The sequence below is a fragment of the Delphinapterus leucas genome, chromosome 5 (genome assembly GCF_059928025.1).
Source record: "Delphinapterus leucas isolate spDelLeu-1000000601 "Yukka" chromosome 5, BTC_Dleu_Yukka2, whole genome shotgun sequence".
NCBI classification, from domain to species: Eukaryota; Metazoa; Chordata; class Mammalia; order Artiodactyla; family Monodontidae; genus Delphinapterus; species Delphinapterus leucas.
The window spans coordinates 64,292,562-64,316,572 of record NC_143133.1 but is presented as its reverse complement, the minus strand read 5'-3'; the positions used below and the strand labels follow the sequence as shown (position 1 = coordinate 64,316,572).

Here is a 24,011-nt window from a genome sequence, read left to right as displayed (position 1 = left end):
GATATTCCACGACTTTAATCCAGAAGGTATAGAGATTTGAAGTTGTCTCAAACATATTTTTAAGGGCACCGTCATTTGCTATCTCAAGCAGTTGATCCTCTTCTCGCACGGACAAGGTCGATTCACCTGGCTTATTCACAAATGGGTCGCAGATCCATTCCTTTCCAGTTCGGGGGTCTTTTGTGCTTGGGAAGTAATGCTCAAACCTTCTGAAAGCTGAGATAGGTGATGATGATGCACCAGCCGGGAGAAAGAAGGCCCTGGCTCAGTCTCTTTCAAAATCTCTGCTAATGTTTGAAACATGTCAAAAATCCCAATGTTCACTTGTCGCCCCCGTAATTCCAGTTTGGCTTTGAATGCAGCCACTTTATCTGCCTACTTGAACACAGTTGTCATTCTCCCCTGAAGTGACAGAGTTCATTGAGCAGGTTGAATATGTCACACAAGTAAGCAAGTTTTGCGACCCATTCTTTGTCACTGAAACGTGCTGCCACTGGTGACTGTTTTTCTAAAAGAAATCTCTGGAGTGGCTCTCTTAACTCAAAAACTCTGTCCAGTGATCTACCTTTAGAAAGCCATCTCACAGAGCAGCATGAACAGATGTGAGTTAAGGGCATATACTTTAATGTGGTTGATAATTTTAATCACATCCTGTAAAATGTTGTTAAGTTCAGGTGACATTTTTCGGCTAGCCAGCATTTCTCTATGGATGACACAGCATGTAGACTCACATTCAGAAGCGATCTCTATGACCCGAGTAGTAGAACCAGAAAGCCGTCCAGTCATGGCAGCCACTCTGTCCATGCATATACCGACACAAAATGACCAGTTCAGTTTTCCTGATATGTAATCATTCAAAGACTTGAATAGTTCTGCAGCTGTGGTGTTGGTTGGCAACAAAAGTGCACATAACATATCCTCATGCACATCCTCCTGAAAAATATATATCACAAAAACAAGCATTGTTGCCTTGTTGTCAACATCAGTAGACTCAGCTTGGATTGCGTACCGTGGTGATTCATTAATCCTCTCTAACAGTGTGCCTCAGTATCCTCTGCTATTTCATCAATTTGTCTAGTTATGGTGCTAGCCGAAAGAGGAACATGTGCCACCTTTGAAACTGCAGCCTCTCCTAAAAGTTCTCGACAAATGTCCTTAGCAGCAGGCAGGATCAACGGTTCACCGATAGTAAAGGGCTTCTTAGCTTTAGCAATGTGGTTAGCCACTAAGAATGATGCTCTCAGTGCAGACACATTTGATGAAGTGTTGGCCTTCAATAATTGCTTCTGTTCTTTGTGTTCACATTTTTTTTTCTTTTGAACAATTCCAAAGGCTTGTCTTTTGATGCAGGGTGCTTGGTCTCCATGTGGCAAAGCAGTTTTGAAGGTTTCATGGCTTCGTTGGGTAGCCAGTCGCCCCATGTTACACAAAGTGGGCTTGGAGAATGTGAATCACCTGTTGCAGTGAACCCATAATTTAAGTAGGACTCTTGGTATTTTCTTTTAAATGCAGCTTTCTTTTTGTTGGCAGTCTTAAAGTCTTCTGTTGTCTCATTATTGGGTCTTTCCCCCTTTTCCAACAAGCTCTCCAGTGGTGTTTGTTTTTTACTCATTTTGGCTAGGGTTAGCTTGTGGGCTTACCAGACTGACTGAGACAAGTGCACAGTGTGGGAAAGAGGCGCGGACGGAAGTGGTAAATAAAATAATGGTGGGCCACGCGCAGACTAAAATAAGTGTCGGATTCTGACTTAAAGCCTGCCACCATATGCAGCTGTACAATTGAAGTACGTCCACTCACTTGCCACTGTAAAGCCTGCCACCAGATGCAGCTTAGCTGTCACTTGCCACTCACTGATAGGATTTTTTTTTAAAGATTTTTTTGATGTGGACCATTTTTGAAGTCTTTTTTATTCTATTTGTTACAGTATTGCTTCTGCTTTATGTTTTGATATTTTTGGCCGTGAGGCTTGTGGGGTCTTAGCTCCCCAACCAGGGATCAAACCCACACCCCCTGCATTGGAAGGTGAAGTCTCATGATGCTAATGATAATCTGTATTTGCAGCCACTCCCCAGCGCTAGCGTCACTGCCTCAGCTCCACCTCAGATCATCAGGCATTAGATTCTCATAAGGAGCACACAACCTAGATCCCTCACGTGCGCAGTTCACAGTAGGGTTCGTGCTCCTATGACAATCTAATGCTGCTGCCGATCTGACAGGAGGCAGAGCTCAGGTGGTAATGCGAGCGATGGGGAGCAGCTGTAAATACAGATGAAGTTTCAGTCTTTCTCTGCTGCTCACCTCCTGCTGTGTGGCCCAGTTCCTAATGGGGGTTGGGGATCCCTGCCCTAGAGCAATTTTATCTTCTCAAAAAGAAACCACCTGCCTTTTAGCTGTCATTCCCATATGCCCCTCCAGCCCTAAGCAATCACTAAATTGCTTTCTGTCTCTGTACATTTCCCTGATTTGCACATATCATATAATTGGAATTATATAACATGTTGGTCTTTCATGACTGGTTTCTTTAACTTAAGATAATGTTTTCAAGGTTCATCCATTTTGTAGCATCAGTGCTTCATTCCTTTTTACAGCCAAATAATATTCCATTGTGTGGATGTATGAAATTTTGTTTATCCATTCATCAGTTGATGGACATTTGGGTTGATTCCACCTTTTGGCTATTAGGAATAATGCTGCTATAAATATTCATGTACAAGTTTTAGTGTAGACATTTTTACTTAATTGTTAGGTCATATGTAACTCATTTGAGGAACTGACAAACTTTTCCAAAGTGCACCATTTTATATTCTCATCAGCAGTGTATGAGGGTTCCAATTTCTTCACATCCTCATCAACACTTATAATTTTCTTATCTGTGTAATTGACTTTTTGATTCTAGCCAACCTAGTGGATGTGTAGTGGTGTTTTATTGTAGTTTTAATTTCGTTTTCCTGATAACTAGTGATGTCAATAATCTTTTCATGTGCTTATTAGCCATTTGTGTATCTTTTTTGGAGAAATATCTATTCAGATCTTTCTTCCATTTTAAATTGGGTTATTTGTCTTCTTATTGAATTGTAAGTGTTTCATATATATAAATATTCTGGATATGAGTTCCTTATCAGTTATATGATTTGCAAGAATTTTCTTCTGTTTTGTGGGTTGTCTTTTCACTTTCTTGGTGATGTCCTTTTTTTAAAAAATTAATTAATTAATTCATTTATTTATTTTTGGCTGTGTTCAGTCTTCATTGCTGCGCAGGCATTCTCTAGTTGCTGCGGGCGAGGCCTACTCTTCATTGTGGTGCACGGGCATCTCACTGCAGTGGCTTCACTTTTTGTTGCAGAGCAAGGGTTCTAGGTACACTGGCTTCAGTAGTGTGGCACGCAAGCTCAGTAGTTGTGGCTCACGGGCTCTAGGGTGCAGGCTCAGTAGTTGTAGCACACGGGCTTAGTTGCTCCGTGGCATGTGGGATCTTCCCGGACCAGGGCTCGAACCCCTGCATTGGCAGGCAGATTCCTAACCACTGCGCCACCAGGGAAGCCCGGTGATGTCCTTTGAAGTACAAACGTTTTTTATCTTGATGAAGTCCAATTTATCTATTTTGGTTTTTCTTTTTGTCACACTTTTGGTATCTAAGAAACCATTGCCTAAATTAAGGTCACAAAGATATATGACTTTTCTTCTAAGAGTTTTACAGTGTTCTCTCTTACATTTAGGTCCTTAATCTGTTTTGGTCAAATTGTTCAAAAATTTAAATTGGTCAAAATTTGTTTTGTATATGGTTTGAAGTAAGGGTCCAAGTTAATTCTTTTGCATGTGGATGTCTGGTTGTTCTAGCACCATTTATTGAAAAGGCTATTCTTTCCCCATTGGATGGCTTTGGCACGTTTGTTGAAAATTAGTTGACCATTGCTGTATGCATTTCTTTTTGGACTCTTAATTCTATTCCACTGGTTTGTAAGTCTGTCCTTGTGCCCAGTACCACACTTCCCCCCCCCCAAGTTTTATTGAGATATAATTGACATACAGCGTTGTATAAGTTTGAGATGTACCACATGATTTACATATATTGTGAAATGATTACCACGGTAAGTTTAGTTAACATGCATCATCTTGTATAGATTTTTTAAATGTTTCTTTTCCTTGTGATGAGAACTTTGTTTTCCCCAGTCCTGTGGAAGTCCTGCAGTCAAATCCCACTTGCACATTCCCTGGGGATTCCTAGTCCTGTTGCCGGACCCCCAGGCTGGGAAGCCTGACGTGGGGCTCAGAACCTTCACTCTAGTGGGAAAACTTCTGTAGTATAATTATTCTCCAGTTTGTGGGTCGCCCACCCATGGCTTTGGGATTTGATTTATCGTGATTGTGCCCCTCCTACCATCTCATTGCAGTTTCTCCTTTATCTTTGGACGTGGGGTATCTTTTTTGGTGGGTTCCAGTGTCTTCTGTCAATGGTTGTTCAGCAGTTACTTGTGATTTCGGTGCTCTCGCAAGAGGAGGTGAGCACAAGTCCTTCTATTCGGCTGCCTTCCGCAGGGGTCTGTGATGAGAACTTTATACACCATATTAATTGCTGTTGCTTTGCAGTAAGTTTTGAAATAAGGAAATGTGAATCCTCCTACTTTGTTCTTTCTCAGGATTAACTATTCTGCATGAACTTTAGAATCAGCATGTCACCTTCTACAAAGAAGTCAGCTTGGATTCTGATGAGGATTGCATTGAATCTATGTATCAGTTTGGGGACTGTTGCCATCTTAACAATGCTAAGTCTTCCAGTCCATGAACGTGGGATGTTTCTTCATTTATTTAGATCTTTGACTTCTTTCAACAGTGTTTGTAGTTTTTCAGAGTATAAGTTTTACACTTCTTTTGTTAAATTTGTTCCTAATATAATTTATTCTTTTAATGCTATTGTAAATGGAATTGTTTTCTTAATTTCATTTTCAGATTTTTCACTCCAAGTATTTAGAAATCTAATTGATTTTTGTATATTGATCTTGTATTATGCAACTTTGCTAAACTTATTAGTTCTAATTGGTTTTAATGAATTCCTTAGGAGGAGTTTTTATGTGCAAAATCATGTAATCTGTGAATAGAGATAACTACTTCTTTTCTAGTAGATGCCTTTTATGTCTTTATCTGTCCAGCTGTCCTGGCTAGAACCTTCAGTATAATGTCAAACAGGAGTGGTGAAAGCAGACATCCTTGTCTTGTTCTTAATCTTAAGCATCCAGTTTTCCACCTTGAAGTATGATATTGACTGTGGATTTTTCATGAATGCCCTTTATCTTGCTGAGGAATTTCCCTTCTATTCCTAGTTTCTTGAGTATTTTTATCATCAAAGGGTGTCAGATTTTGTGAAATGCTTTTTTGCATCTATTAAGCATCATGTGATTGTTGTTTTTTATTCTACTGATATAATGTATTACATTAATTGATTTTCAGATGTTAAACCAACACTGCATTCTTGGCATAAATCTCACTTGGTCATAATAGAATTCTTTTTATCTGTTGAAGATTTGGTTTGCTAGTATGCTGTTGAAGATTTTTGCATCCATAGTCATAAGAGATACTGGTCTGTAGTTTTCTTGTGATTTTTTTGTCTAGTTTTGGCATCAGGATAATACTGACTTCATAAAATGAGTTGGAAGTGTTTTACCATCTTTCATTGTTGGGAAGACTTCTGGGAAAATTGGTATTCTTTACACGTTCAGTACAATTCAGCAATAAAGACATCTGGGCCTGGGCTTTTCTTTGTTTCTAGTTTTTGATAATTCAGTCTCTTCCTTTGTTATAGGTTTATTCATATTTTTTTTTTATGTGGTACGCGGGCCTCTCACTGCTGTGGCCTCTCCCGTGGCGGAGCACAGGCTCCGGACGCGCAGGCTTAGCGGCCATGGCTCATGGGCCCAGCTGCTCCATGGCATGCAGGATCCTCCCGGACGGGGGCATGAACCCGTGTCCCCTGCATCAGCAGGCGGACTCTCAACCACTGTGCCACCAGGGAAGCCCTCTATTCTTTTTTAATTGAAGTATAGTTGATTTACAATATTATGTAAGTTTCAGGCATACAACAGTGATTCACAGATTTTAAGGTTCTGTTTCTTAAGTCAGTTTCAGTAGTTTGTGTCTTTCTAGAAATTTATGCACTTCATCTAAGTTATCTAATTTATTGGCATATAATTGTTCATAGAATTTCTTTATAATCCTTTTTGTTTCAGTAAAATCAGTAGTAATAGCCCCTCTTTCATTTCTGAATCTAGTAATTTGAGTCTTCTCTCTTTTTTCTTGGTCAGTCGAGCTAAAAGTTTGTCCATTTTGTTTGTTTTCAAAGAACCAGCTTTTGGTTTTCCCTTTCTCTAGCAGTCATCAAGTTCTTCTGGGCAGAAGTATTTTGGGGCAACTGATAATAGGGAGACTTTGCCCAATTCTGCTTCTCTGCCACTATCTAGTCTTTCCCACTGTACCCCTTTTTATCTTGCCCCTAGGGAGGGAATTTCCCTGTACTTACTATTGCTTATTTTCTGGCTCTCACTGCTTGAACCATAATTAATTCCATCTGTTTTTTACCTATATATATATATATATATATATATATATACTTTGCTTGAACCTCATTATTCCTTTCTTTCTTTTGTCCAAATCTTAATCCATTTAACCTTAAGGAAAGCCAGCTGCTTTTCGTTGTGGGTTTTTCATTTGTTGTAGATTATATTCCATTATAGCTTATTAAAAGATATTGTATAATTCCCTGTGCTATACAGTTGTTGTTGCTTATATATGTTACGTATAGTAGTTTGTATCTGTTGTTTGTATCTGTATCTGTTAATCCCATACTCCTGATTTCTCCCTCCCCCACCTCTCCTCTGGTAACCACAAGTTTGTTTTCTATGAGTCTGTTGCTGTTTTGTATATAGATTCTTTTTAGATTCCACATATAAGTGATATCATATAGTCTTTGTCTTTCTCTGATTTATTTCACTAAGCATAATATTCTCTAGGTCCATGCATGTTGCTATAAATGACAATATTTCATTCTCTTTTATGGCTGAATAATATTTGTGTGTGTGTGCATGTGCGTGACATCTTCTTAAGCCATTTGTCTGTTGATGGGGACTTGGGTTGTTTCTGTGTCCTGGCTATTGTAAAGGGTGCTGCTGTGAACATTGGGGTGCATGTATCTTTTCAATGTTCTGAGTAAAAAGACCTTAAATTATGATTGATCATTTTAAGAATAGGGCAAATGATCCACCTTTATCAAGGAAAGGAAAGTTAGAAAACGGAAAGTTAAATTAATATATTAAAGGCATCTATTAAGCAGCCATGTACCCCCATCTACATTCTCTACCATAGTCTTCACCTAACTACGTTGTGAGAAAAGTAGGCTTTATGAGCTGGCCTGGGAACATAACCACATATAGTAGTTCTAGCACTATAATATAGTGTAGTTTCTATAGTATACTCTCTCTATATGTATATATTTTATTTTTCTCTAGTCATTTTGGATAACCACTCATCATATTATACTATACTATATATAATGTATGGATTAAGAATGGTAAGAGGTAGGTAAGAGTGATTAGCCACACAGCCTGGATTTGAGTTTTTATGCCCTTGAGCAAATTACTTAGCTTAAGTTTCTCATCTGTTAAATGGGTATGTTAATAATGCCTCCCACAAAGAATCATTGTATTATATGGGTTAATAGTACATTTAAGTTACTTGAAATATGCCCAGCACATAGCAAAAATCAGTAAATGTTAGCCATTAGTACTATTACAAATAATTCACCTATTAAAATATGCATTTTGAATTGCAAATTTTCTCTATGAGGATCAAACTGTAGAATAACATTGATTTGTGCCATGTTGCCATCACTTGTTTTGTCCTTCTGCCTCACAAGTACTTGGAATTAGAGAACATCTGTGGTTACATTAAACCAAAAGTCAAAACCTCTGAAGCCTCAGTGAAAGTGTCAGACCCTCAGTCTTTAAGGCTAATATTTTAGGACCTTAAGAATTTCCCTTAAAGCTAAAAATAGCTTCCATGATGACTGTCTCTTTTATAGTCAGTGTCCAGGTTATTTTTAGAACCCTAGTATTCAGGGTATTTTTAGAACTCTAGCAGTACCAGCTTATCTTGAAGGTGGAAATAAATGGAGTAAAACATTTCTTGTAATTCAGAAACTTTCAGGAATCTTTGTGAAGTGTAGTTTTGTAGTATATGCTTGTTAAATGGTTTGGGGCTGATATTGAGTCTTTAAAATATAATTTGGTTTAGCTCTCAGGAAGAGTACAGTGAAATGTGTAGCATCTAACTTTTCTATACCACACAATTTAGGTATGAAATAATAACCTTGTCTCATTAAAGAATAGTGACCTTGACTAAGTATATGAGTAACAAAACAAATTGTATCTTCAAGTAGGCTCTATTGGTTTATTAGAAAATTAGGTTATTGAGTTTTTTCCATAGAGTAACTCAGTTTGTTAAAATTGAAGTAGCTGTATTGATACTCTGTTGTTTGTTTGTTTGTTTGTTTTTTGGATTTGACACATAAGAGAGATCATATGGTATTTGTCTTTCTCTGACTTATTTCACTTAGTGTCCTCTAAGTCTATCAGTGTTGTTGCAAGTGGCAAGATTTCATTCTTTTCTAATGGCTGAATAATATTCCATACACACACACACACACACACACATATACACCTATGTATGTATACAGAGTCTACAATTTCTTTATCCATTCATCCATCAGTGGACATTAGGTTGTTTCCACATCTTTGCTATTGTAAATAAAGTTGCAATGAACATGAGGTTGCATCTATCTTTTCGAGTTAGTGTTTTTGTTTTCTTTAGATAAATACCCAGAAATGAAATTGCTGGATCATATGATAGTTCTATTTTTAATTTTATCTTAATATTAGCACTTAGTCTTGAAATATATATTGATTGCATAGCTATTGACAAATCAGAATTTTAGGGAGATTTCTGTTCTCAGACTTGATCAACCACTGAAGTCTAGAGCGTGTCAAAAAGTACACTAATAGGTTTCATTCCTTTAGAAAGTATGCATTTATATCTTACTTTATAAGACAAATGTAGAGCCCTTAGGAGATTACAATCTTCTTGAGGACACATAATTTTCATACTAATAACCGCAGCAAGGAGACACTGTAAGATAATTGCTTTGTAATTGGTACAGTGTTTTCAGTTCAAAGGAGTCAGTGATTGCTTCAGACTAGGGTGAGTCAAGCAGGGCTTCAAGAAGAGGAAGCAGAATTTGGGCCAAAATTTTAAGAGCAGGTAAGATTTTTTTTTTTTTTTTTTGTGGTACACGGGCCTCTCACTGTTGTGGCCTCTCCCGTTGCGGAGCGCAGGCTCAGCGGCCATGGCTTATGGGCCCAGCCGCTCCGCGGCATGTGGGATCTTCGCGGACCGGGGCACGAACCCACGTCCCCTGCATCGGCAGGTGGACTCTCAACCACTGCGCCACCAGGGAAGCCCTAGAGCAGGTAAGATTTTAATAAGAGTGCTGAGGGGTAGAAGCAATTCTATGACATATTCACATATTTTTTCACCAAGTGTTGAACTCTTTCCTATGCAAAGCTGTAAAGATGCTCAGGATGCTTTTTGAAGATAATGAATAAACCTAGTTTGATTGGAGTGGAGAGTGGAAATCAAAATAACATTTTATATTTGCATACTATAAATATATACATTTATATATATAAATATATATACACATACCTACACATAAAGGTAAGATAAAATTATAAATTGATTATGATGTGTTTTTTTTGTTTGTTTGCTTTTGCGGTATGCGGGCCTCTCACAGTTGTGGCCTCTCCCGTTGCGGAGCACGGGCTCCGGACGCGCAGGCCCAGCGGCCATGGCTCACGGGCCTAGCCGCTTCGCGGCATGTGGGATCTTCCCGGACCGGTGCACGAACCTGTGTCCCCTGCATCAGCAGGCGGACTCTCAACTATTGCGCCACCAGGGAAGCCCTGATTATGATGTTTTAAATGCCATAAGGTATTATCAGTGGGAAACCATTGTTTTATTGGAGTAACATTAAAATAGATGTTTTAAGAGTAACTTAGAAGCTCTGGGTTTGATTTTGAGACTTAAAGAGACTAAAATCGGGTGTGATGTAATAAGGGCCTAGAGTATGGAGTATTAGAATATTAATACAGTTTTATCAACTGTATTAGTATGAAGGTAACTTACTTTTGAGAAGAGTAGTCTGGGCACTTAAGAATACTGAAGTTTTCTTAAAAGGAATTTACAATGTAGGTACAATGGAAAGACATTCTATTTTTTTTAATTAATTAATTTAATTTTTTGGTTATGCTGGGTCTTAGTTGCAGCAGGCAGGCTCCTTAGCTGTGGCTCCAGGGCTTCTTAGTTTTGGCTCACCAGCTCCTTAGTTGCAGCATGTGGGCTCCTTAGTTGCGGTATGTGAACTCTTAGTTGCAGCATGCGTGCAGGATCTAGTTCCCTGACCAGGGATTGAACCCCGGGCCCCCTGCATTGGGAGCGCGGAGTCCCATCCACTGTACCACCAGGGAAGTCCCACGGTATTCTAATTTTTAAGGTCACATTGGAGTTTTTGCTTCAAGTTCTTTTGGAACAGTTAGGATTGAATGGGGGATGGTTTTACTTCTTAATTGCTTATAGGGAACAGAAATAAAATCTAGAGGGTCTGGTTTTTTTAATTAAGTTTGCAGCACTTAATGAGTGCATGAGCTTTACAGGCTGAAATACTTTGCTTTTCAATTACCTGAGAATACCCAAGATGAATGGGCACCAGGTTATTTTCTTAATGTCATAACTGCACCTGTAGAGTAAAAATTAGAGTTATCTAGTTAACTTGAATAACCTCCCCAACCTAAATTGGGTAGTTCCAGGATAAACATCACTTTCGGGATTGCATTTTCCCATCTGTTCTATTATTGATCATATAAACTAGAAAATATCCTAACACTCGCTTTCGCTACTGTATGGGCTCCATGCATACTTTAATTCTTCGAATGAATTATATATTAACGTAATTACTTATACATACTACATTAAAAAAAGATTGGGGTAATATTATCTGTATATTTTATGGATCATCATATGGAGTCAGGCAGAGGTGGCATCGATTTTGTTCATCAAAGCTGCTTGTAGAAAGTGGCAGAGTTTGAGTTGGGCTTCTAGGGTGAGCCAGCTGAAACTTTCTCTTCAAGGCCTGGGTCATTACTGGGGTCAGCCCAGTTCCTGTTTCCATATTTTCTTTATTGGTAAGTGGAGTTCCACCTGGGCTCCTCTCTACATCGACTTTTCTGAGTAGTTTCCGCAGATCTAACTGGCTTTTACCAGGAGTAATGAAGACATTGTAACTCGAGTTGATAACACTTTGAACTTTCGTTTCAGGGAAACGCACTGCAGGTCAGAGACAGTAACTAGTGGATTCTGTGCCTTTGGTGATGGTACAAGCTTCCTCCTTTCATCAAAACTCTGTGTCTTCTTTAATTTCACAGTCAGTAGATCTTTAACTGTTATCTGCATGGGTCCACTTTTTTTTAATGGTCCAGCCTCAAGTGCTTTAGTGAGATCAGATTTTCTGAGCAGCAAAGGTGCTGTCAGTGGTGGAGGCGGAGGCAGAGGCAGGGGTGGAGGAAAAGATGACTGGATGGCTGTGGCAGTGAGGCAGGAAGTACAGCCCCGGAGTCTCCAGGGGTGGTTAGAGCACATGCAGGCACATTTGTAAGTTTACCACGCATGTGACCCATCTGACCACAGCTTGGACAGGAAGAATTTTCTGAGACGGCCTTCAGTGCTTCCTGGAGCTTGCGTAATTCATTTCACAAAATGAGAAACCATTGTTTTAGACTATGAAGTTCTTGGTGGCAGAAACGGGATGGGAAGATGGTGTCTTTCAATACTTCCAAACTCCGGGCCATGCAGTTCTGAAACCAGTTTTATGTAGACCATACTCTATTTGTCCAAAGCTTTACTGAATCTTTAAAATTGGGAAATTTGAAGTTCCAGGATGGTCTTAGCCAGCTTCTGCTAAGGGGTGTATCTGTTGAAGGAATAACCACTCTTTCTGGTGACGGTGGCGGAGGGGGAGGTGTAACTAGCTTAGACTGAAAGTGAGAGGTTTCTTTTCTTTTGAAAAATCTTTTCGCTTTGGCTTTTAGCTTTATTCTTTGTTGCTTGAACTTGGGCATGGTTTTAGGCTAAGAGTCCGGGGGTTCGATGGAGTCCCGGCAGTGGTGTCCCTCGCCATAAAGAAAAATTCAAAAAATAAAATTAAATTAAAAAATCAAGACATACTATTAATGTGATAATTTTGTCACTTGAACTTTGAGCTTTAGGCCCCAAAGTTGCTCTGATGTGAACACACTTCTAAAATTATCATCGAATATGTATTAGGTAGACTTAAAATTTTTGTAATTGTGTTTTTTGGGTTTTTTTTGGACACACCGCACGGCTTACGGGATGTTAGTTCCCCAACCAGAGATCGAATCCATGCCCCCTCCAGTGAAAGCACGGAGTCCTAACCACTGGACTGCCCGGGAATTCCCTAATTTTTGTAGTTCTAATGGCTTATGCATTAACTATACCCCTGCCTCGCCTGCTTCTCTCAGGTTTCACCTCAAATGTATATTAGATAAAAGGATTTATGTTAAAAATAATTAGGTGAAACCGGAAAGGAGTGCATATTGGCAAATAGCTCAGTGCTCATTCTTTTTTTAATAAATTTATTTTATTTTATTTATTTTTGGCTGCGTTGGGTCTTCGTTGCTGCATGCGGGCTTTCTCTGTTGCAGCGAGTGGGGGCTCTTCTTCGTTGCAGTGCGTGGGCTTCTCTTGTTGCGGAGCACGGGCTCTAGGTGCATGGGCTTCAGTAGTTGTGGCACACGGGCTTAATTGCTCTGTGGCATGTGGGATCCTCCCAGACCAGGGCTCGAACCCATGTCCCCTGCATTGACAGGTGGTTTCTTAACCACTGTGCCACCAGGGAAGTCCCTCAGTGCTCATTCTAATCTGGCAGTCCATGTATATATTTACAGAGTGAAGCACCATATTAATATAAAACTATAAGGCTTATTTAACTCCAAAACTTACGTGTTTTCATGTGGATTTTATTTTTGTTCTTGAAAGGTTAGTGTACATATAGAGATTGTCTGAACTAGTCAGTTTATTCATAATTCAGCAAATACTGAGCACTGTGTATAAGGCATAGTTTTATAGATTCTGGTACTACATAAATGAATACATTTTATTGCCTTTGCAAAACTTAAGTCTAGTGCAGGAAAGACAGAGAATAAGCAAGTAAAATATGAGAAAAATGTTGTTAACGTAAAAGCATGTGAGAATTAAAATGGTGTCCTGGAAACTATTAGATTAGTAATCTTGAGACCTGGATTTAATTATCAGTCCTAGACCTGCCATTAACCCACTGTATTTCTTCAATTAACAATCCCCCTCCCTACACCTTCTCTTTTTTTTTTTAACTAAATCACAAGTCTGTTCAATTTAAATTATTTCTTTATTTTTGGCTGTGTTGGGTGTTCGTTGCTGCGCACAGGCTTTCCCTAGTTGTGGCAAGCGGGGGCTACTCTTTGTTGCCATGCGTGGGCTTCTCATTGCAGTGGCTTCTCTTGTTGCGGAGCACAGGCTCTAGGTGCGCGGGCTTCAGTAGTTTTGGCACGTGGGCTTAGTAGTTGTGGCTCACAGGCTCTGGAGCGCAGGCTCAGTAGTTGTGGCGCACGGGCTTAGTTGCTTCACGGCATGTGGGATCTTCCCAGACTAGGGCTCGAACCCGTGTTCCCTGCATTGGCAGGCGGATTCTTAACCACTGCACCACCAGTGTAATCCCCTTCTCTTATTTTTAAATGGAAAATTTCTGAAGTCTTTACATTATCTAAAATCTGATTAGGGAGTTCCCTGGCGGTCCTGTGGTTAGGACTCCTCGCTTCCACTGCAGGGGGCATGGGTTTGATCCCTGGACTAGGAACTAAGATCCCACATTCTGCATGCCAGGTGGTGGCCCTGCCCCCCAAAGGTGATAAGATTAGCTCCTTTAAAAGGAATCTAAGATTCTTATGGTACATGTAATTTTTTTTTTAACTTTTCCATTTTTTATTATGGAAAAACTTCAACAAAAACAAAAGTGAAGAAAAGAGAATAATGAACTCCTGAAGCAAATCTCAGATAGCATTTCATTACTATTTCAGAATGTATTCCTAAAAAATAGGGCACTATATTTAAAAAAAAATCATACTATGATTATCATACCTAAAAATTTATTATTAGCTATTATTATAATTAAAGTAGCTATTAACTTTTATTAAATGCATATACATATATTATGGTGGGTCTTGTGTGTGTGTATATATTTATATGTGAACATATAAAAAGTACATAGAGTTTAACAAGTAACTATAAAATGAACATATGAACAAAGAAATAGACTATCAACACCTTCAGAATATCATCAGCACCCCCAAAAGTCTAGTGTGTACCTCCCAGTCATAAACTTTTTCTTTCATAACCACTATATAAATGCAGTCTCTTTGGTTTTCTTATAGTGTCACTGTCTATATACAAATCTCTAAAAATATAGTTCAGTTTTCTCTAGTTTTAGCTTTGAATTTTATATGGATGGAATCATATAGTATGGTTCCTTGTGTATGCGTCTTTTTCAGTATTATGTTTGTGCTTCATCCATGTTATTGCTTATGTGTTTTTCAATTATTTTTATTGCCGTATACTAAGTACTCTATTGTACTACTTAACCAATCCTCTCTTGCCACTGACTTCTAGTTTTTTGGCTTTTACAAACAACATTGCTATGAATATACTTGTATGCATGTTCTATTGTACATGTACAGGCTGCTTTAGGGCGTAGACATAGACATTGGTGAAACTGTTGGGCCATTGGGTATGCATGTCTTTTACTTGCCGAAAACACCAAAGTGGTTGTAATTAACAATGAATGAGAGTTTTCATTTTCTGTGTTGGACTTTTAAAAGTTAATTTTTACCAGTGAGGTTTTAAAGTTCTTTTACTTTACTGTTTTTCCCCCAAGACAGTGCCTTTTTAAAAAAACAGCTGTATTGAGTTATAATTGAAATACAGTAGGTTGCACGTGTTTGAAGTATATACTATAATATATATCTAGTCTAGTCTTTGTTACCAGTTCTTAGCAGGGAGCTTCAAAAACCCTTGCAACTTCTTGAGTGATAGGAGTATCTTTGTTATGTTAATGAGGTGACTCTTGACCCCCTTCCTGGATAGCTTCAGGAAGGGACTGGTCAGCAAAATGTTGGAGATTTGGAATTTTCAGCCAACTGGGAGGGGTGGAGGGAGGCTAGTGACCTAGCTCAATGAAATGATAATGAATGAATGAATTAATTATTCCCACATAAGGAAGCCCAGTAAACCTCTGGAAACCAGGAGGAGCTTCCTGGTTGATGAACACATTGATGTGCCAGCAGAGTATTGTGTCAGATCCACCAGGAAAGAACATGGAAGTTATTCATCCCTGCCTTCTCTCCCCAAGATCTTGACCTATTCGTCTCTTCTGTTTAGCTGTTCCTGAGTTATGTCCTTTATAATAAACCTGTAATCATAAGTATAATGCTTTCAGTGAGTTCTGTGAGTCATTCTAGCAAATTACTGAACCTGAGGGTATTGTAGGAAGCCCTAAAGTCATAACTGGCCTATCACAAATGCAGGTGGCCCCCAGGACTTGCATGTGTCATCTGAAGGCGGGGAGTTTTGTGAAGGAATTTTTTGCTCTTTAACTTGCGGGGTCTGTGCTAACTCCAGGTAGTTAGTGTTAGAACTGAATTGAAATGTAGTACATCCAGTTGGTGTCAGAGAGTTGCTGTCAGGGCAAAACAATTTGACAAGTTTTGACGTACATATATAGTCTTGAAACCATCATCACAATCAAGAAAATGAATGGATCTATCTCCCCCATATGTTTCCTTGTGTCCTTTTTTTTTTTTTTTGCGGTATGCGGGCCTCTCACTGTTGTAGCCTCTCCCGTTGCGGAGCACAGGCTCCGGACACACAGGCTCAGCGACTATGGCTCACGGGCCCAGCCGCTCCGCGGCATATGGGATCTTCCCCGACCGGGGCACGAACCCGTGTCCGCTGCATCGGCAGGTGGACTCTCAACCACTGGGCCACCAGGGAAGCCCTCCTTGTGTCCTTTATTAATCTACCCTGCTCCCCATTTGTGTCTGTCTTTTTTGGCTCTGAACACAATGGAATTCCCAATTAAATTGGGAGTTATATTCCCAATGGAATACTTCTCAGCACTTAAAAGGAATGAATTACTGATACGTACAACATGAATGGATCTCAGGTGCATTATGTTAAGTGATAGAGCTAGATCCAAAGAGCAATGTACTGTGTAACTCCATTTATGTGATATTCTGGAATCACAGAATATCACAGATCAGGGGTTGCCAAGGGCTAAGGAAGCAGCTGAGGGTTGACTTCACAGGGACACAAAGGAACTTTTTAGGGTGGTGAAGTAGTCTATGCCTTGATTGTAATGTTGGTTACACAACTGTGTATTTGTCAGAATTCGTAGAATGGGACACTAAAAAGTGAATTTTATGTAATTTAACCTCAATAAACCTGTCTTTAAAAAAAAGGTAAAAAGATTGGAAGAATTTGCTAATGCAGATCATAAGTTACAGTGGCAGTATTTCAAGCAAAGTGGACTTTAGAACAAGTGATAGTGCCAAGGATAAGAAAAGATACTTGATTATAATAAAGGGATCACTGCAGTAAGAAAATACAACAGTATATACCTAATAACAGCTTCCACATAGCTGAGAAATTAACAAGTCCACAAGTACACATGGAAATTTCAACACTCCTCTTTCAGTAATTGATTAAACAAGTAGACAGAAATCAGTAGGGTTGTAGAAGAGTTAATGTACCAATGCACTTGACCTAATTGACATTCCATTCAATAACAGCAGAAATACACATTCTTTTCAAGTGCACATGAATCATTCACTAAGACAGATAGCCCATGTGGTGGGCCATTAAACAAATTTCAGTACATTTAATATGATTCATATTACATACAGGGGCAATATGATCACAGGGAGTTTAATGAGAAATTAATAAGAAAAGATGTCCAGAAAATACCCCAAATATTTGGAAATTAAACAGTATATTTCTGAGTAATACATGAATAAAAGAAGGAATCACAAGGAAAACTAGAAAATATTTTGAACTTCGTAGCAGTGCTTATTGAGAAATTTATTTTGATAAGCATTTAAATGTTCATATTAGAAGAGAACAATCTAGAATCAGTGATAGGCTTCTACCCTGAGAACCTAGGAAAAGAACAGCAAATTAAACCTAAAGAAAGTATTGGGTTGGCCAAAAAGTTAGTTTGGTTTTTTCTGTTAAGATGGCTCCAGTAGCGCTTAGTTGTCTTTAACTTCCTTTGAAACAATTTTGTTAGATTGTATTGTGACAGCTGTCATATCAGAGTGCATTAAAAAAAAAAAAATCTTATCAAAATTGGTGAATTTTTGTGTAGCCATTTTAACATTGAAGATGGAAGAAAAACAACATTTTCAGCATATTATGCTTTATTATTTCAAGCAAGGTAAAAACGCAACTGAAATGCAAAAAAAGCTTTGTGCAGTGTATGGAGAAGGTGCTGTGACTGATTGAATGTGTCAGAAGTGGTTTGCAAAGTTTCCTGCTGGAGATTTCTTGCAGGTAGACCAGTTGAAGTTGATAGCGATCAAATGTAGACATTAATTGAGAACAATTAACGTTATACCATGTGGGAGATAGCTGACATACTCAAAGTATCCATGTCAAGCGTTGAAAATCATTTGCATGAGCTTAGTTATGTTAATTGCTTTGGTGTTCAGGTTCCATGTAAGTTAAGTGGCGGGGGGTGGGGGTGGGGGGGGTGGGAACCTTTCGGCCGTATTTTTGCATGCCATTCTCTATTTAAACGTAACGAAAACGTTCTGTTTTTAAAACAAATTGTGACGGGCGATGAAAAGTGGATACTGTACAATAATGTGGAATGGAAGAGATTGTGGGGCAAGCGAAATGAACCACCACAAACCACGTTAAAAGCCGGTCTTCATGCAAAGAAGGTGATGTTGTGTATATGGTGGGATTGGAAGGGAGTCCTCTACTATGAGCTCCTTCCAGAAAACCAAACGATGAATTCCAACAAGTACTGCTCCAAATTAGACCAACTGAAAGCAGCACTTGACGAAAAGCATCTGGAATTAGTCAACAGAAAACGCATAATCTTCCATCAGGATAACACAAGACTGTGTTTCTTTGATGACCAGGCAAAAACTGTTACAGCTGGGCTGGGAAGTTCTGATTCATCTGCCGTATTCACCAGACATTGCACCTTTGGATTTCCATTTATTTTGGTCTTTACAAAATTCTCTTAATGGAAAAAATGTCAATTCCCTGGAAGACTGTAAAAGGCACCTGGAACAGTTCTTTGCTCAAAAAGACTAAAAGTTTTGGGAAGATGGAATTATGAAGTTGCCTGAAAAATGGCAGAAAGTAGTGGAACAAAAGGGCGAATACGTTGTTCAATAAACTTCTTGGTGAAAATGAAAAATGTGTCTTTTATTTTTACTTCTAAAACTGAAGGAACTTTTGGGCCAACCCATTAGAAAGCAGGACATAGTAAAGGTAAGAATGGGAATCAATCAAATAGAAAATGCGCAGACAGTAGACAAAACTAATAATGCCAAATTTGGTTCTTTGAAAAGATAATAAAATTGGCAAAACCGCTGTTAGATCAGGTTTCTCCACCTTGGCTCTGTTGACTTTTACAGCCTGATAATTGTGGGGAGCTGTCCTATCCCTGGTCTCTACCCCTAGATGCCAGTAGAGCCCCTTTTCCCAGTTGTGACAACTAAAAATGTCTCCAGACATTGGCAGATATCCCCTGGAGGTGGGTGGCAAATTCACTCCTCCTTGAGACCACTACATTAGAACAACCAAGATAAAAAAGGGGGGACAAGGGGGGAAAAATAAAAAGTAAAAAAAAGAAAGAAGACAAAAATTAGCAATATCAGTGAAAAAAGAAACATCAGTTTAGGTTTTATAGTCATTGAAAGGGTAATAAAGGCATATTATAAGCAAGTTAATGCTAGTAAATTCACTATCCTAAATGAAATAGATATATTTCTGGAAAAATGCAAATTACCGAAACTGACTTAAGATGAAATAGAAAACCTGATAGCTTTATACTGATTTTAACTATTATACATTGCAGGTGATAACTGGTCACTTAGCTTTTGGCAGATGTTGTGATTGATTATCACTCCTGCTCAAGGTCAAGAAATATTCACTTAGGAGCTACTGTGTGCTAGGCAAAGGGCTAGGCACTCAGTGTACAGTTTTTGTTTTTGTTTTTTGCCGCTCCACACAGCATGAGGGATCTAAGTTCCCCAACCAGGGATGGAACCTGTGCCCCCTGCAGTGGAAGAGCAAAGTCTTAACCATTGGACCGCCAGGGAAGTCCCACCTTATACTGGTTTTATTTTATTTTTAAAATTTTATTTATTTATTTTTGGCTGCATTGGGTATTCGTTGCTGCACGTGGGCTTTCTCTAGTTGTGGCGAGCAGGGGCTATTCTTCATTGCGGTGTGCCGGCTTCTCATTGTGGTGGCTTCTCTTGTTGCGGAGCACAGGCTCTGGGCGCGCGGGCTTCAGTAGTTGTGGCATGTGGGCTCAGTATTTGTGGCTCAAGGGCTCTAGAACACAGGCTTAGTAGCTGTGGTGCACAGGCTTAGTTGCTCCAGGGCATGTGGGATCTTCTCGGACCAGGGCTCGAACCTATGTCCCCTGCATTGGCAGGCAGATTCTTAACCACTGCACCACCAGGGAAGTCCCTTTATACTGATTTTAGAAACTAGATTTGCAACTAAAAACTTTCCCACAAATAAAGACCCTGATGACTTCATTGATGAATTCTATTAAACCCTTAAGGAGAAAAGCATACTAGTCCGACACAAACTAAGTGAACAGGAAGAGTGAACACTTCCAGCTCACTTCATATGGCCAATATTACCTTGATACCAAAGCAAAACATATTACAAGAAAAGAAATCTGCAGACCAAGAGCCTAAATGAACAACAAAATATTAGCAGGGGAGATCCAGCCAGCCAAACCAAACAAACCAAAAATAGGAAAAACGAAAAACAAAAAAAACCACCGCACACATGCAAAACATAGTGCACCCCCTATGACCACCATGTCAGGTTTATTCCAGGAGTGCAAATTTGGTTTAATATTTGAAAATCAATCAATTTATTTCCACATATTAACACTAGTGTAAATTGGGAAAAACATATAACTTATCATCCCTACAGATGTGGGAAAAGTATCTGAAAAAAAATCTTCATCTAAGATAAAAAGGCATCTACAGAAACCCATTAACTTAATACGTAATGGTCAAAGACTGAATGCTTTCTAAGATCTCAAAAGAGGCAAAAATGTCTGCTCTCACTTTTGTTCAGTATCGTGGTTTTGCTAGCACAATAAGGAAAAGAAAAGGCATACAAATTAGAGAAGATAAAATTAAACTGTCCTTTTTTGTTAATGATATTGCATTTATAGAAAATCCTGAGAAATGCATAAACAAGCTACTAGAACCAGTAAAGCTGTGTAGCAGTGTGAAAGGCTCAGTATGCAAAAATTGACTGCATATATGTAATAGGAACCAGCAATTGGAAAATGCAAAGTTTTTAAAATTCGCAGTAGCATCCATAAGGTAAATAGTTGGAAGTAACAAAATATACAAGACCAATATACTGAAAACTACATAATAAATGCTGGAAGACATTTTTTTCCACTCAACAAACTTTTATTGAGTATATGTCAAACCAAAGTCTTTGTGCCAAAGGTATAGAAATAAACAGGGTGCAGCCATAGCCCTAGGAGAGACAATAAATAGGAAAGCGGAAAGCACAGTGAGATAAGCATTGTGATGGAAGTGTACAGTGTGTGGCAACATAGAGAGTATCCTTCCAGAAGGATGCAGTGATTGTCCCAATAGTCAGTCTGGAAGAGAAAAACCTAAATCAGTGGAGACATATACCATATTTGTGGATCAGAGAACTCAGTATTATTAAAATGTCAGTTCTCTTACCATTGTTTTCCGTTGCATGTCCTTGGCCACCAATGGGATTTAGTCCCCCATTTTTTTGACTATTTGGGTTTCTTTCAAAAAGTGCTTAGTCTAGCAAGTCATTTGTCCATTTTACAATTGGGTTTTCTCTTCCTTACTGAATTGTAGGAGTTCTTTACATATATTTAGATAGGTTCTTTGTTGGTTATGCGTGTCACAAGTATCTACTTTCATTAAGTGGCATGTCTTTTTGAAAACTTCAGTGATATCTTTGATGAATGCACATTAACTTTAATTTATGGAAAGAATCAATCCATAGCTAGTGCTTTTTGTGTCTTGATTTAAGAAATCCTTCCTGCTCAAGATCATAAATATACTCAATTTTTTTTTTTTTGCTGCATTGGGTCTTCATTGCTGCGTGCAGGCTTTCTCTAGTTGCGGCGAGCGGGAGCTCCTCTTCCTTGTGGTGCATGGGCTTCTCATTGTGGTGGCTTCTCTTGTTGCAGACCACGGGCTCTAGGTGCGCGGGCTTCGGTAATTGTGGCACGCAGACTCAGTAGCTTTGGCACACGGGCTTAGCTGTTCTGCGGCATGTGGGATCTTCCTGGACCAGGGCTGGAACCTGTGTCCCCTGCATTGGCAGGCGGATTCTTAACCAATGTGCCACCAGGGAAGTCCCTCTTATTATGAATTTATTTATTTATTTTTGGCTGCGTTGGGTCTTTGCTGCTGTGCACAGGCTTTCTCAAGTTGCGGAGAGTGGGGGCTATTCTTCCTTGTGGTGCACGGGCTTCTCATTGCAGTGGCTTCTCTTGTTGTGGACCGTGGGCTCTAGGGGCGCGGGCTTCAGTAGGTGTGGCACACAGGCTCAGTAGTTGTGGCTCGTGGACTCTACAGCTCAGGCTTAGTAGTTGTGGGGCATGGGCTTAGTTGTTCCGCAGCATGTGGGATCTTCCCGGACCAGGGAATGAACCTGTGACCCCTGCATTGGCAGGCGGATTCTTAACCACTGCGCCACCAGGGAAGTCCCCCTCTTAATTTTTAAAAACTTTCTTAGATGTCCCTTTCAAATTTTGATTTTTATCCCACTGGGAATTAATTTTTTTGGGTAGGTTCTAAAGTGGTCTGTCTTTACCATTACTTTTGGGCGTGGAAAATGTTATTGATATTTTCTGTGGTATGGTTTAGGAGTATGTGCTATAAAAATCCTCATTAACATTTTGAAGGCTCTCTGGATTTTAATGATGTTCAGTTTACTGAATATTTTCTTCATAATCTTTTATAACTAATTAAAGAAAACTAAGTATAAAAGAAATGGCAAAACAGCTTTTCAGAATAATTTGTCTACCTGAAAAGTTGACTGTGCTGACATTTTTCCTTTGAAATATTTCTTACAATTTGTAAATTGTTGATTTGAGGACCACATAGACATGTTTTGCTTGTCCCTCACAATGGTATGAACTTTTTGGAGTTGCTGAAATTCTCAAGTCGGATGATTTCACTTAACGTTTTATTGTGTCCTGATCAACTGAATGATTTTGCAGTACTAGGTCTGCATTCTCACCTGGCAACAATTAGCTGAAACCAGCTCTTGTCTTTGGATGGGGCATGTGCTCTCCATTTCTCCCAAGTGGTTATTTCCATTTCCTTCCTCTTGAGTTGTGACCCCTGCTATAGACCTATGTTTAGACTATATTTACTTAAAAATTCTAAACAAATTTCGAGCAACAGACATAATATACTGATTGTCTAGAACTGATGAAGTTTTTTGCCAGAATGGTAGGGACATATGAATCATATTTTTAAAAATATACATGATATATATTATCAGAGTAGATGTTAAAAAGATATTTCATGAATTTAAAAAAATTTTATTGAAGTATAGTTGATTTACAATGTTGTGTTAATTTCTGCTGTACAGCAAAGTGATTCAGTTATACATATACTTTTTCATATTCTTTTCCATTGTGGTTTATCACAGGATATTGAATATAGCTCCCTGTGCTATACAGTAGGACCTTGTTGTTGATCCATTCTATATAAACTAGTTTGCATCTGCTAATCCCAAACTCCCAATCCTCCCCCACGCAAAGCTTCCTAACTTTTATGAGGGGTAGCAATGGTTTACAAACTTATTTTAGTCTTAGGATATTGTACTGCCCAAATACAGAAGGTCAATATATAAAGCTAATGAAAAGCCAGCTGCTCAGAGGCAAGCAACTGAGAGAACCTGGGCATGTGCCCGTCACACCACTCCTTTTGGCTGTCTTGTTGCCTCTACCAGGGCTACTAGGAACCTCAAAGTTGGAACATGGTTGAAACAGCTGTTCTGGAAAATCTCCCAGGTAGCTCAAGTCATATTGGAAACTTGCACCCCAAACCTTAAAAACAAAAGTTCATTTTACCTAATCAAATTGCGTCCTTATAATTTTGTAATATTTCAAACATTCATAGGGAATAATAAGACAAACATTTATGTACCTACCACTCACCTTTATCAAATCTTAACATTTTACTTTGTTGCTTTGGTTTTTTTTTTAATGGGAGTAATAGTTGATTTACAATGTTGTGTTAGTTTCTGTTGTATAGCAAAGTGAATCAGTTACACATATTACATATATCCACTCTTTTTTTAGATTCTGTTCCCATATAGGTCATTACAGAGTATTGAGTAGAGTTCCTTGTGCTACACAGTAGGTCCTTACTAGTTATCTATTTTATATATAGTAGTGTGTATATGTCAATCCCAATCTCCCAATTTATCATTCTCCGCCTTTCCCCCCTGGTAACTATAAGATTGTTTTCTACATCTGTGACTCTATTTCTGTTTTGTAGATAAGTTCATTTGTACCATTT

General features: G+C 38.9%; 1 protein-coding gene and 1 pseudogene across 4 annotated transcripts in view; one reads left to right on the top strand and one right to left on the bottom strand.

Annotated features, from left to right (window-relative positions):
* PDS5A (PDS5 cohesin associated factor A) overlaps positions 1-24,011 on the top strand; it is a 126,870-nt gene that overhangs the window by 22,497 nt on the left and 80,362 nt on the right. The window lies entirely within an intron of this gene.
* Positions 11,058-13,832, bottom strand: LOC111170479 (proline-rich protein 11 pseudogene; annotated as a pseudogene).